Source organism: Mytilus trossulus, chromosome 5 (assembly GCF_036588685.1).
Source record: "Mytilus trossulus isolate FHL-02 chromosome 5, PNRI_Mtr1.1.1.hap1, whole genome shotgun sequence".
Classification (NCBI taxonomy): domain Eukaryota; kingdom Metazoa; phylum Mollusca; class Bivalvia; order Mytilida; family Mytilidae; genus Mytilus; species Mytilus trossulus.
Window position 1 is genome coordinate 67,774,072 of NC_086377.1, and position 15,217 is coordinate 67,789,288.

Consider the following 15,217-nt stretch of genomic DNA (forward strand, 5'->3'; position numbering starts at 1 on the left):
CTTATAGTTTATCAGAACTTATCATCAATATCATGATGGATTGCTGAAACTATTACGTCTGGCATGTTTACTAACTTTAGTCCTGGTATCTATGAGGAGTTTATTTAGTAAAACAAATCACCAATTTGATATCTATAAAATCCATTGCTTCACATCAACAGAAACCTCCAAAGCGTATCTTAGCTTCCTTCTTCCGAGTCTGAATTCACATTAAATACTGGCACACGACATATCAAGTCTGTCACCATATATAATTCTTGAACTTACTACTATATACATTTACCTCGTTTTGCTTAATATCATCTTAATCGTATAATTGTCAGTGTCATGCCATCTGATTTCAGGAAACTTTATTAAATGTTATTTAAACATTTCCGAAAAGGCGAAATTTAACAGTATAAATATGAGTCTAAATAACTATAACTATCAATCTTGTCTTCAAGATGTGGTCTCTGTTTAAAAAGAGATGAAAGATACCAAAGGGACATTTAAAGATCACAGCAAAAATAATATAAAAAAAAAATAAACGAACACGAATACATCCCCCACCCATAAGAAAAGGATGTAAACTCATATTCTACGATGAGAAGGTATATGAGTGTACAAACGCAGTTAATGAAACATTTAGGGAAACGCTACTACTTTTCCCTCCACCCAATTTGCATATTATCACATTAATACTATATATAATCAATATCAAATCCTAACTGACATCATATTAAATGCGTTAGTGTCAGTTAGAACGTTCAAAATAGTTGGCATAGAAAGCTGGAGTCTTCATTTCAATATTTTACTATTTCATTTATTCTCTCTCTTGTTTTATTTTCCACATAAATTAGAATTTTTACATTTTCACGATTTTTATAATGTTCTATATGATTATACATAAATGCGTTTGTGTGTTAAAGGTTGCTCGACCCTTATGTAGTTCTGATATTGTATGTTGATCTCAAAACGTATTTGTGTTATAAAATTCTTTGTGGCTTTTTTTGTCATACTTGTTTACACCTTCATGTCCTTTTATTCATATCAATTCTTTTATGAATCTTTTAATGATCCTTAATTTTGCTGGTATCAACTGTACAATGTTCGGGTCTGCTTCTAGTCTATACACTGTAATAAACTAATTACTTAGTAATACTCTATTTAATGATTTATTAAAACAATATTTTGCATTCACCAATTCTTTTCAAATCACAGTATCAAAATTTCATAGAGACCAAAAAGTTATTACATAACAATTGTCTAATTAATTTATTGCATTACATGCGAAAAATATGGCAATTCCTTTCAATTCATGTTGGGTTTTGACATCATTAAAATATTAAGCTTTATTCATAAGTGCTTAACATTATAACGTAGGATTTTTATGTACAGAAAATTAATCCAGCATGCTTAATGCAGAAATGTTTCTAACATTAGAAGTAAAATACTATTTTATTCGACATATAACAAATCGGTGTTAAATGAATCGCGTATAACTCTTGACGATAAAAGCTCTTACAACATACAAACGGAGAAATACGAGCACTGGTAAACATTAAAATAACATTTTGTAACATGTAAGCAAATCTAGACAAACGACAACTAGATTGAAACAAGAATAAGAAGGAGCATAGGGTCAATAAAACCCACAAAGGAAAGAAAAATAAGAATGAGCATAGGGTCTATAAGACACACAAAGGAAAGAAGAATAAGAAGGAGCATAGGGTCAATAAAACACACACAGGAAACAAGAATAAGAAGGAGCATAGGGTCAATAAGACACACAAAGGAAACAAGAATAAGAAGGACCATAGGGTCAATGAGACACACAAAGGAAACAAGAATAAGAAGGAGCATAGGGTCAATAAAACACACAAAAGAAAGAAGAATAAGAAGGAGCATAGGGTCAATAAGACACACAAAGGAAACAAGAATAAGAAGGAGCATAGGGTCAATAAAACACACAAAGGACAGAAGAATAAGAAGGAGCATAGGGTCAATAAGACACACAAAGGAAACAAGAATAAGAAGGAGCATAGGGTCAATAAAACACACACAGGAAACAAGAATAAGAAGGAGCATAGGGTCAATAAGACACACAAAGGAAACAAGAATAAGAAGGAGCATAGGGTCAATAAGACACACAAAGGAAACAAGAATAAGAAGGAGCATATGGTCAATAAAACACACAAAAGAAAGAAGAATTAGAAGGAGCATAGGGTCAATAAGACACACAAAGGAAACAAGAATAAGAAGGAGTATAGGGTCAATAAAACACACAAAGGACAGAAGAATAAGAAGGAGCATAGGGTCAATAAGACACACAAAGGAAACAAGAATAAGAAGGAGCATAGGAACAATAAAACACACACAGGAAACAAGAATAAGAAGGAGCATAGGGTCAATAAGACACACAAAGTAAACAAGAATAAGAAGGAGCATAGGGTCAATAAAACACACAAAAGAAAGAAGAATGAGAAGGAGCATAGGGTCAATAAGACACACAAAGGAAACAAGAATAAGAAGGAGCATTGGGTCAATAAAACACACAAAGGACAGAAGAATAAGAAGGAGCATAGGGTCAATAAAACACACAAAGGACAGAAGAATAAGAAGGAGCATAGGGTCCATAAGACACACAAAGGAAACAAGAATAAGAAGGAGCATTGGGTCAATAAAACACACAAAGGACAGAAGAATAAGAAGGAGCATAGGGTCAATAAAACACACAAAGGACAGAAGAATAAGAAGGAGCATAGGGTCCATAAGACACACAAAGGAAACAAGAATAAGAAGGAGCATAGGGTCAATAAAACACACACAGGAAACAAGATAAGAAGGAGCATAGGGTCAATAAGACACACAAAGGAAACAAGAATAAGAAGGAACATAGGGTCAATAAAACACACAAAGGACAGAAGAATAAGAAGGAGCAAAGGGTCAATAAAACACACAAAGGACAGAAGAATAAGAAGGAGCATAGGGTCAATAAAACACACAAAGGAAAGAAGAATAAGAAGGAGCATAGGGTCAATAAGACACACAAAGGAAACAAGAATAAGAAGGAGCATAGGGTCAATAAAACACACAAAAGAAAGAAGAATAAGAAGGAGCATAGGGTCAATAAGACACACAAAGGAAACAAGAATAAGTAGGAGCATAGGGTCAATAAAACACACAAAGGACAGAAGAATAAGAAGGAGCATAGGGTCAATAAGACACACAAAGGAAACAAGAATAAGAAGGAGCATAGGGTCAATAAAACACACAAAAGAAAGAAGAATAAGAAGGAGCATAGGGTCAATAAGACACACAAAGGAAACAAGAATAAGAAGGAGCATAGGGTCAATAAGACACACAAAGGAAACAAGAATAAGAAGGAGCATAGGGTCAATAAAACACACAAAAGAAAGAAGAATGAGAAGGAGCATAGGGTCAATAAGACACACAAAAGAAACAAGAATAAGAAGGAGCATAGGGTCAATAAGACACACAAAGGAAACAAGAATAAGAAGGAGCATAGGGTCAATAAAACACACACAGGAAACAAGAATAAGAAGGAGCATAGGGTCAATAAGACACACAAAGGACAGAAGAATAAGAAGGAGCATAGGGTCAATAAAACACACAAAGGAAAGAAGAATAAGAAGGAGCATAGGGTCAATAAGACACACAAATGAAACAAGAATAAGAAGGAGCATAGGGTCAATAAAACACACAAAGGACAGAAGAATAAGAAGGAGCATAGGGTCAATAAAACACACAAAGGAAACAAGAATAAGAAGGAGCATAGGGTCAATAAGACACACAAAGGAAACAAGAATAAGAAGGAGCATAGGGTCAATAAAACACACACAGGAAACAAGAATAAGAAGGAGCATAGGGTCAATAAGACACACAAAGGAAACAAGAATAAGAAGGAGCATAGGGTCAATAAGACACACAAAGGAAACAAGAATAAGAAGGAGCATAGGGTCAATAAAACACACAAAAGAAAGAAGAATGAGAAGGAGCATAGGGTCAATAAGACACACAAAGGAAACAAGAATAAGAAGGAGCATTGGGTCAATAAAACACACAAAGGACAGAAGAATAAGAAGGAGCATAGGGTCAATAAAACACACAAAGGACAGAAGAATAAGAAGGAGCATAGGGTCCATAAGACACACAAAGGAAACAAGAATAAGAAGGAGCATAGGGTCAATAAAACACACACAGGAAACAAGATAAGAAGGAGCATAGGGTCAATAAGATACACAAAGGAAACAAGAATAAGAAGGAGCATAGGGTCAATAAAACACACAAAGGACAAAAGAATAAGAAGGAGCAAAGGGTCAATAAAACACACAAAGGACAGAAGAATAAGAAGGAGCATAGGGTCAATAAAACACACAAAGGAAAGAAGAATAAGAAGGAGCATAGGGTCAATAAGACACACAAAGGAAACAAGAATAAGAAGGAGCATAGGGTCAATAAAACACACAAAAGAAAGAAGAATAAGAAGGAGCATAGGGTCAATAAGACACACAAAGGAAACAAGAATAAGAAGGAGCATAGGGTCAATAAAACACACAAAGGACAGAAGAATAAGAAGGAGCATAGGGTCAATAAGACACACAAAGGAAACAAGAATAAGAAGGAGCATAGGGTCAATAAAACACACAAAAGAAAGAAGAATAAGAAGGAGCATAGGGTCAATAAGACACACAAAGGAAACAAGAATAAGAAGGAGCATAGGGTCAATAGAACACACAAAGGACAGAAGAATAAGAAGGAGCATAGGGTCAATAAAACACACAAAGGACAGAAGAATAAGAAGGAGCATAGGGTCAATAAAACACACAAAGGAAACCAGAATAAGAAGGAGCATAGGGTCAATAAGACACACAAAGGAAACAAGAATAAGAAGGAGCATAGGGTCAATAAGACACACAGAGGAAACAAGAATAAGCAGGATCATAGGGTCAATAAGACACACAAAGGAAAGAAGAATAAGAAGGAGCATAGGGTCAATAAGACACACAAAGGAAACAAGAATAAGAAGGAGCATAGGGTCAATAAGACACACAGAGGAAACAAGAATAAGCAGGATCATAGGGTCAATAAGACACACAAAGGAAAGAAGAATAAGAAGGAGCATAGGGTCAATAAAACACACAAAGGAAAGAAGAATAAGGAGGAGCATAGGGTCAATAAAACACACAAAGGAAAGAATGAAAAACGGACAAATGGCAGTCCATTAAACACGGCAACGAAAAGTAAATATTTGACAATAACCCTGAAAAGTCTGCGGTGGACCTAGGAACTTCGGAAGGAGAGACAACTGCTGCATAAAGGATGGACAATATTTTGATTAATTTGTTTAACGTCACTTTTGGCGCTATTCCATTGACAATATCATGACATACACTTTTTATTGGTTAAAGAAGCTAGAGTGCCCGATGAAAAAATTAAAAAACAAATTACAGAAAACTTGCAATCCTAATTAATTACAATTGAAGTCGAATACACATGTAATGAGCAGGTTTCAACTTAAGCATTAATGGGATAATGATCACCGTACATCAGTCCACTTTGTCCCTGCATAAAGAATGATTCTTACGTCGTTTTTTCCATATTATTTTGATAATCATACATTTTGTAGTACTGCTTTACATGTATGTGCAGTGAATTCGAAGATCTTTTTTTCAAACTGTAAATCTACGTAGCGTTCAAGTACTAGTATAATTAATATGATGATATTTAAGTCGTGGAGGCTTTAATACAATGAGTTACTAATATCGCTCTATTCCTAACAATGATAATTGTTTTCTGATTAACAGCTTTAACTTCCTGTTCATGGAAACATCTGTAAAACAATACAATTGATTGGTTGATTAACCTCAAAAAACCAATACGTTTTATTTGGATCAAATTGTATTTCTACGACTCAATACTTATTGAGGAGTCTCACAGATATTGATACTTCACAGCTTATGTAAGATAATCTCTAAATAATTGTTCTATCATAATCTTAAAACAACTACGACTTCATAGCTTTTGTAAAATAATCTCTAAATTATTCTCCTATTCTAATCTTAGAACAACTACGATTTGAATAACAAATTTAAGTACGGTAGCTTTTGGCAAACATGGTTCATGCCAGAGGGTCGGATTGGGTTTATATAATACTATAAATAAGTAACAACATAGAGAAAAATAGGCCAAGATAAAATATACAATAAAGGTTAAACAAATGGAACGAAAAGGATGCGAAATATGACAAAAATCTACATTGTTCAACATATAAATAATATAGATGAAGATGTACCACAGAAAATGGTCGGAAAACAAGTCACACATTGCTGCATGCCCTGAGCAAAGTTGTTATGATGTTTAAAGGAAAACTGTACTGTATTTGAAGATCTCAAATTCATTTTTACTGGAGAAGAAGAATGCTGGTAGCAAAACGGATATTAACCTCCGTCGAATCACTAAATAATTTGAAACCTCTTCAAACAAAGTATACTGTAACTTTTTATTCAACTATAAACGAGGCTCATTTATTGCAACAGGTGTAGAATTATATATATTTTGTATCATTATGTCACCAAATTAACAAATATTACATAAAATTCTTTAAATTTAAGCATGCAATTACTTTTGCACATTTCTTGCTAAGCTTACACCTCACATGAAAGGAAAAGACATTGATTTTTACTTTTAATATCTTTTTAATAGCAATCGGTGGATAATTTTTACTTCCCCTGTCTTGGTGAAAGTATTATTTTATATTAATTGTAGAAATTATATGTTTGAAGGAATCTGTTTTAATTACACTTTCTATGATAAATTATCAGACTGAACAGAATTCTATGACGTAATCATTTACAAGGATATCGGAATATCATGTAAAAGTTGACATCGCGTACGAATTAAAGGGAGATACTATTATATACTCAGCAACACAAATAACGCACACATTCTTCCCGTACAAAGCAGTTTCACAATTTCTTGTTTGTTTTTTTAAACTTTGCATAACTCTTATATACTTATTTTGTAAGCCTAAAACCTCGGTTACACCTTACCGGATAGCACGAACGGACGCCTAACGGATGAAAATAAAAGTTTTCCGTTGACAAAATTGTTATCCGTTGGGAGTCCGTTGATGTACTGACCGAATAAAACGGAAGTGTAGCGAATGCATAACGGACATACGCCGGATATGAAACGTACGAGAAACGGAAATGCACTGGACAGAACGGATGTCGAACGTACATTCAACGGACAAGTACCGGCTTAAACGGACACCTAACGGAAGCGTACCGGTTAAACAGATGAACAAGATATACGAAAAAATTGAAGGCATCAAAAATAAAACATGCAAATCGCATAAATATTCAAAATGTTTCTGTGTAACTGGTTTTGGTTTGTTCTTCAGAATACCGTCAAAGGGCAGTGGCTGGTCTGAATAAGAGCTGCTAGATTGTAAAGACGTGCCCTTACTCTAAAATCGGTTATGAATAATAAGAATTCATGAACCTTAAGAAATCTGACATACCAATAATTGGCATTTTTGACGCAAAATTTTCAATTGGCATTTATCCGTTTTACATCCATCTATCATCCGTTTTATCCGTTATACGTCCGGTAGAAGTCCGTTTCTCATTCGTTCAACATCCATTTTATCCGTTAAACGTCCGGTAGAAGTCCGTTGGTGAATTTAAAAAAAAAACTGACAAAGTCGGGATACGTTTATTGCACGCCATAGGAAGGCTTAGCAATCGTTCATCAGTTTGAAGTACGTCGAAATACAAAGGTAAAACTGGGAAAGGAAATGGGGAATGTGTCACAGCGACAACAACCCGACCATAGAACAGGCAACAGACAAAGGCCACTAATGGGTCTTCAATGTAGAGAGAAACTCCCGCACCCGTAGGCGTCCTTCAGCTGTCCCCTTAAAAATACATTGTATGTATACTAGTACAGTGATAATGGACGTCATAATAAACTTCGAATTATACACAAAAGAAAACTAAAATTAAAAATCATATAAGACTTACAAAGGGCTCCTGACTTGGGACAGGCGCAAAATTGCGGAGGGGATAAACATGTTTATGAGATATCAACTCTCCCCCTATACCTCTAGCCACTGAATGAAAGTTTATACGCTTGATGAACGCTACAACCCGAGGAAATTTTTATGCAGCATAAACAACATACAACATACACCAACATACGTTTCTTGAACGCCGGATAAACGCTTAGCCTTAGGTACGCTTCTAGTACGCCCAATACACGCTTAAAGCATATTGGCAGCGTAAATGATTTTTTAAAACACGCCGGACCTATACGTTTATGTGTGACGCCGGTATTAGTTGTATTTCCTTGAACAAGAAATGCTTTTCAACTTTTTTTTTTGCCTTTTAAACATTTTTTCGAGCTTCACTGATGAGTTTTTCGTAGACGAAACGCGTGTCTGGCGTAAATATATAGCGCAAATATCAAATTTCAATCCTTGTATCTATGCGGAGTTTATTTCTGGTATGTATTTTCGTTTGTACCGAGTCATCATTCTCATTTTCTGCTGCCTAAGGAAATGTCTGTACCAAGTTCTAAACCGTGGTTCTAAACAAGATACAGAAATTAGTAAGTTTTTTTATATTAGTGTTGGGTGCTGATTTAATGTGTAACAACAAGCCAATTTTATTTTCCTGTAAATCACAATAAATGCAGATAATATTAATTTTATTTTTCGAGTAATGATGTATTCCTGTGATTTCGTAAGTCATTTTGCCGACTCGCAGTCCGCAAACGTGCTTGTTTTTCTATCGAGTAACCTTCAAGGTGGTTTAGAGAAAGGTTGATGTTGAAAGGTTTGTCTATATTTGTTTGCATTAGAAACATATTTCAGTTCATTTGATATAAAAAAAAAATCAAAACATTACGAAGTATATCTCTGATTTATGTACTTGTTAACTATGTAAATGACAAATTGGTGCCATTCATATCAATGAAACAAAATCCACATGATATATGCGACCATTCTTTGATGAAATTAATATTACTTTGATTTTACACTTCTTAAAATTATTTCTATTAATTTTCAGATTCCATTGTCTAAACTGTTCATGTGTTTCCATTTATTCTAGCCACTAATCTTGAGCCTATCTCTTTATTCAGATAACACCCCATATAGTTATCAAACAGAATCGGTTAGGGTGACCCTTAGGACTCTCCCTATAGTTCATTTGATTAGTTCTTTTGTCCAATACATCAAAATATATACTTGTAATGTCCTTCATAACTCTTAACAGACCAATTAACAGACCGAGTTTTATACATCCGACCCATTAACAGACCATATTTTTATAAAAAATTGATTTATGTCATCAAAATACAGTTTTTCGTGTAGATTTTTCACCTATTGATGTTAATATGGTAAACAAACATAATGCCAGTCTTTTTTCGATGTTCAAAAGATTGCATGCAAGTAAACTCAACCAACTTGTCATTTTTGTGTACATTTTGTGTGTGTAAACTGTGTATAAATTTATTGATGAGTAACTCGCCTTTTCATTTTATAGATCGTTTATTGAAGCTAGAAAAAAAATAATTACACCACTGGATTCAGTTCTCCAAATCATTTTGTCAGACATGAATAGTTTTTATGATATAAAAATAATTAAGAAGTTATACAATGAAATATGCTGACCTTGCACTGATTTTTCACGATAACACCTGATTAACAGACTTTAGCCAACCCGATTAACAGACCCGCCGCCGATATAGCCGCATACTCAATATAGATTAACCGACCCATCTCTCGGTTAGCCGAGTGTCGGCCGTGAAGTAGTACACTTGCATCAAAGATTATAGAAGTAAACCAAAATGTCACGAAAAGCAGATTAAAAAGTATTTTTCCTAATCTAGCATGACCTAATTATTATTGTAGTTACTGTATCTATACAAACTACCGGACTTCTTTCTATCATCGTTTTCCAGAGTACTATATATTGAGTTTATTGAGTAAATCAATTTTTGTCAGTCATACTTATATAGGTTGATGACAGTTGTGTTATTGGTGAATTATAGTATTAATCGCCTGCAGTTAACAGGTCAGAATTATACAAATGGTGGACAAATAGTATTAAAATTTTGTTCATCTCTTAAAAGATCGCAATACAACACAATTATAATCCTGGTATCTATGCATGATAAGTTTATTAAATAATAAAAATGAAAACATAAAAAAGTCCTTGCTTACACCCAGTGCATGTGAACTTTGATTTTACATTGCAGTATCACTAAGCTTCATAGCCAGAAATTCGTTTATGAAAAAATAAACGTCCAATGTAACCATATTTTATACTGAATTTGTATTCATTGTGGGGGTTACACTATGATTAAACTATGTTAAATTCTATCTTAATATTCTCTTCATTATCATGTCTGAGGTATGATAAATTTTGACATTATTCTCGTTTCTCGTTTTTAAATAGATTCGATCGTTGGTTTTCCGTTTGAATGGTTGTACACTAGTGTTGTTTGGGGTCCTTTATAGCTTTGTGTTCGGTGTGAGCCAAGGTTCCGTGTTGAAGGCCGTACCTTGACCTATAATGAAATTGAGAATGGAAATGGGGAATGTGTCAAAGAGACAACAACCCGACCAAATAAAAAACAACAGCAGAAGGTCACCAACAGGTCTTCAATGTAGCGAGAAATTCCCGCACCCGGAGGCGTCCTTCAGCTGGCCCCTAAACAAATATATACTAGTTCATTGATAATGAACGCCATACTAATTTCCAAATTGTACACAAGAAACTAATATAAAAATAATACAAGACTAACAAAGGCCAGAGGCTCCTGACTTGGGACAGGCGCAAAAATGCGGCGGGGTTAAACGTGTTTGTGAGATCTCAACCCTCCCCCTATACCTCTAACCAATGTAGAAAAATAAACGCATAACAATACGCACATTAAAATTCAGTTCAAGAGAAGTCCGAGTCTGATGTCAGAAGATGTAACTAAAGAAAATAAACAAAATGACAATAATACATAAATAACAACAGACTACTAGCAGTTAACTGACATGCCAGCTCCAGACTTAAATTAAACTGACTGAAAGATTATGATTTCATCATATGAACATCAGGCACAATCCTTCCCGTTAGGGGTTTAGTATCATACCATCATAACATATATGAGAAGAACATAACCCGTGTCATGCCAACAACTGTTTTTAGAATAAATGTCTTTAGTTCCGACGCAAAGACCTTATCAGTGACTCAATATTAACGCCAAAATATGCAATCTTTAATGACTTGACAACAGTATCGTAATTATATCCCTTCTTAATCAGTCTATTTAAAGGTTTTGTAAGTTTCTGAGGTGAATACTGACACCTTTGTGCTTTATAAAGAATATTTCCATAAAAAATTGGATGTGAAACACCTGAACGTATAAAAAGTCTGCATGTTGAGCTATATTTACGAATGATGTCTTTATACCGATGATAAAATTTAGTAAAAGTTTTGACTAGTTTGTGATATCGAAACCCCTGGTGTAATAATTTTTCAGTAATACATAAATTTCTCTCGTTAAAATCTAAAACATTGTTACAAACACGAGCGAATCGTACAAGTTGAGATATATAAACACCGTAAGATGGTGACAAGGGAACGTCACCATCTAAAAACGGATAATTAACGATAGGAAATGAAAAATCATCCCTTTTATCATAAATTTTAGTATTCAGCTTTCCGTTAGTGATATAGATATCAAGATCGAGAAAAGGGCAGTGGTCATTATTAGTATTAGCTTTATTTAAAGTAAGTTCAGCAGGATAAATTTCATTAATATACATACTGAAGTCGTCATTATTAATATGTGGTTTACTTTTATAAGTTGTTACTTGGATGGAGAGTTGTCTCATTAGCATTCATACCACATTTTCCTATAACACTTTGGTACTGTCTAAATTTCCTTTCCATAGCTATTTAAAAACATACTTAACAACATTGTTATGTTCATGTTTAGCCACAGTGAAGGTCATTTATGAAAACATGTCATTCTTCATCTATCAGAGAAAAGCTAAATTTAGTGCAAAATAAATGTTAGATATCAAAATGCACAGAACCATATTGTGAAACCACAATCATAATTGTAATACATTGAGAATGGAAATGGAGAATGTGTCAAAGAGACAACAACCCGACCATAGGGCAGACATAAATATATATATAAATAGTCAATCGGACCAGGGAAGAGATCAGTCGATTTGCGTGGATATAAAGTAATTTATTGCTATATTCCAATTTTGAATTCTGCGCATAATAAAACAAAATAAAGAAGAAACTAAGATGATGCATACTATCGAATTAAACTACCAACTTTCATCTTTTTTGTTATATTCCAGATCAGGACAACACACACAATGTTATTACTTTGATTTGTTTTATCAATATTAATTGAACAGTGGTGGAAATGTTAGAATTTTCGGTCCAGACATAGACTCTTTAAATATCAACAAATTACAAAAAAGTAAATCAAATATTGGACAAACAAGACAAAGTGTTATTTGATTAAGGCTCAGTAATCCAATTTGATGTTGTAGAGTTCTGAGAAAAGAACAGTAAAACCATGAATTTTGTCTTAAATTGAATCTTCAATGGATAGATGAGTTGTTTGAACTTTAAAAATGTGAAGTTTGAAGTTTTGATACAAATGTGTATTTAGAACGTTTGCGATAAAGACATTCGTTTAAAAAAAGAAATCCTCGGTATTTTATATTGGTAAATATTACTCATATCTATGTTAAAACCGGCCTTAAGCATGACGAGAAAGAATATTTCGTTATTTTTCTGTTATTATACAGTGTTCCTATGATTTTCACGGTTTAGGCCTTTTATGTACATAGAAACGTGTCATTTGCCCGGAAATCAGTATCATTAATTTAGTTATACGATGTTGATGTCTGTACAAATGCCATGTTATAAATTGGTCATAGCAGGATTACATTCGATATTTACAGTTCGAAAACCAAATATATGTTTATGGAACATGTGAGAGTATACCGAAAGGGTCAAACCATAACCCCTAATTAGTTTAATGTGTCGTTCATGCAAGAGCTGCAATTTGTGTTATTTTCATATTACAATTACATAAAGATAACCATTTTCACGTAACTTTAGTAGATTTCTATCGTTTTAAACCTTCAAGTGATGAATCCTTGTAAGAACGTACCTCGGGGATTGACAAAATGAGAACGGAAATGTGGAATGACTGTGCCAAAGAGACAACAACCCGAGCAAAGTGAAGGAGATAGTCCAAGGCCCCCAATTGGGTCTTCAACACAGCGCAAAAATCCCACACGGAGACGGGCTCTAGTATGGCCCTAAACGACACATTCTACATACATGCAAGTAATTTTACATAAGTAATTCTAGAATACTGTCATAAGGGTATACCGTATCAAAATCACTTATATCTATAACCCTCTGTTTTACATTTAACGACTGTCAGGTATATACAGTACAGTCCGTTGAATCGAATTTGCACTGTTCCTAAGCTTGTTTAAATAAAAAAAAAATATATAACAAATTGTGTGTGTGGTCATGCTATCATGTTCCTACACATAGAGTTTACTACACATAGAGTTTACTACACATAGAGTTTACTACACATAGAGTTTACTACACATAGAGTTTACTACACATAGAGTTTACTACACATAGAGTTTACTACACATAGAGTTCCTACACATAGAGTTTACTACACATAGAGTTTACTACACATAGAGTTCCTACACATAGAGTTTACTACACATAGAGTTTACTACACATAGAGTTTACTACACATAGAGTTTACTACACATAGAGTTTACTACACATAAAGTTTACTACACATAGAGTTTACTACACATAGAGTTTACTACACATAAAGTTTACGCATATTATCTCATTCTATTTTTAAATTTGTACTCGATGTATATTGACAAAAACAATTTCACCTTCTTACTTATCTTTTACGTATTTTCATGTAAATGGGAATTTTTAAATCTTATGTTTTAGATTTTCTTCAAATACAAAAATGTTGTTCATTTGGAATTATTATGCATCTTCTTGATCATTTAAAAAGCTTCTGTGAAGACAAAAAACAAAAAACAAAAATAAACTTTTTATTTCTTAATACAGGAAACAGCAATCTTTTAAAGATTAATTCTAAATCACATTAGTTGAAACACAAGATTTGTGTTTTTCCATAAAACATTGATCTTTAAATTTTATTATTTTAACACTTTAATGGCTGCATCATGTTAAAATTATCAAAACTCTTCCGTAAAAATCAAATATTGATAGCTCGAATGAAACAAAACACGGTTATATGATTAAAGTTGGAAGTCAAACTCCGGTAATTCAATTGTAAGACGGATAACTTATTCTGAAGCCCGTAATCGATTTCTTTTTAAATTCTCAAGTCAGCGTGGCAATTGCGTTTGTACTAACAGTGATTTTAAATTAAATATCCGAGGGATAAGTTTCTTCGATTCATTTTGTTAAAAACCACAATGTTGACTTTGTAAAACACGTCTTTTACGATCATTTTGGAATTTCTCTTCTTCAAACTCGATTTTCTGAATTGCTTGTAGTCATTGCGGCAAAGCATTCATATATTTTTTTGATTATTTCGTTTTTGATTGTAAAAATGTGAAACAATCATTACTAAAGTATTTATTTTATATTTTATTATTGAATTAATTTGTGTATTTTCATATCTCTAAACATATATGTCTCTGTTCTAAAACTTCGGACGCATTCCCTTCAAGTTAATATAGAAATAAGTAGATGTGGTATAATTGCAAATAATACATCTCATTGTATTGATCCAATGGAATAGAATATAACAACAATTGGTAGCTGTATGTTCTTCAAAAATTAGCAATACCCATACCGCGCATGTACCATGCGGGTGCCTAACTCTCCCCTTAACCTGTGACAGTAGTATTACAGTACAACAAATGACGATAAATTAATGACCCGTCTTGAGAGAAAGTCAGATCTATTGCACGTAAAAGACATCCTTGAAGATTTCGACAAAGAGCAAGCTTACGCCGCTACAAGGCAGCACTTGCTCCCGCAAAGAAGAAAGAATAATTATAAGTTGCAATAACTTGTTTCCCAATCCGCTGGAAATAAATATGATTAAACTAAACTAAACTTTTGAACAAACAATAAAAATCAGTTGAAAAAGG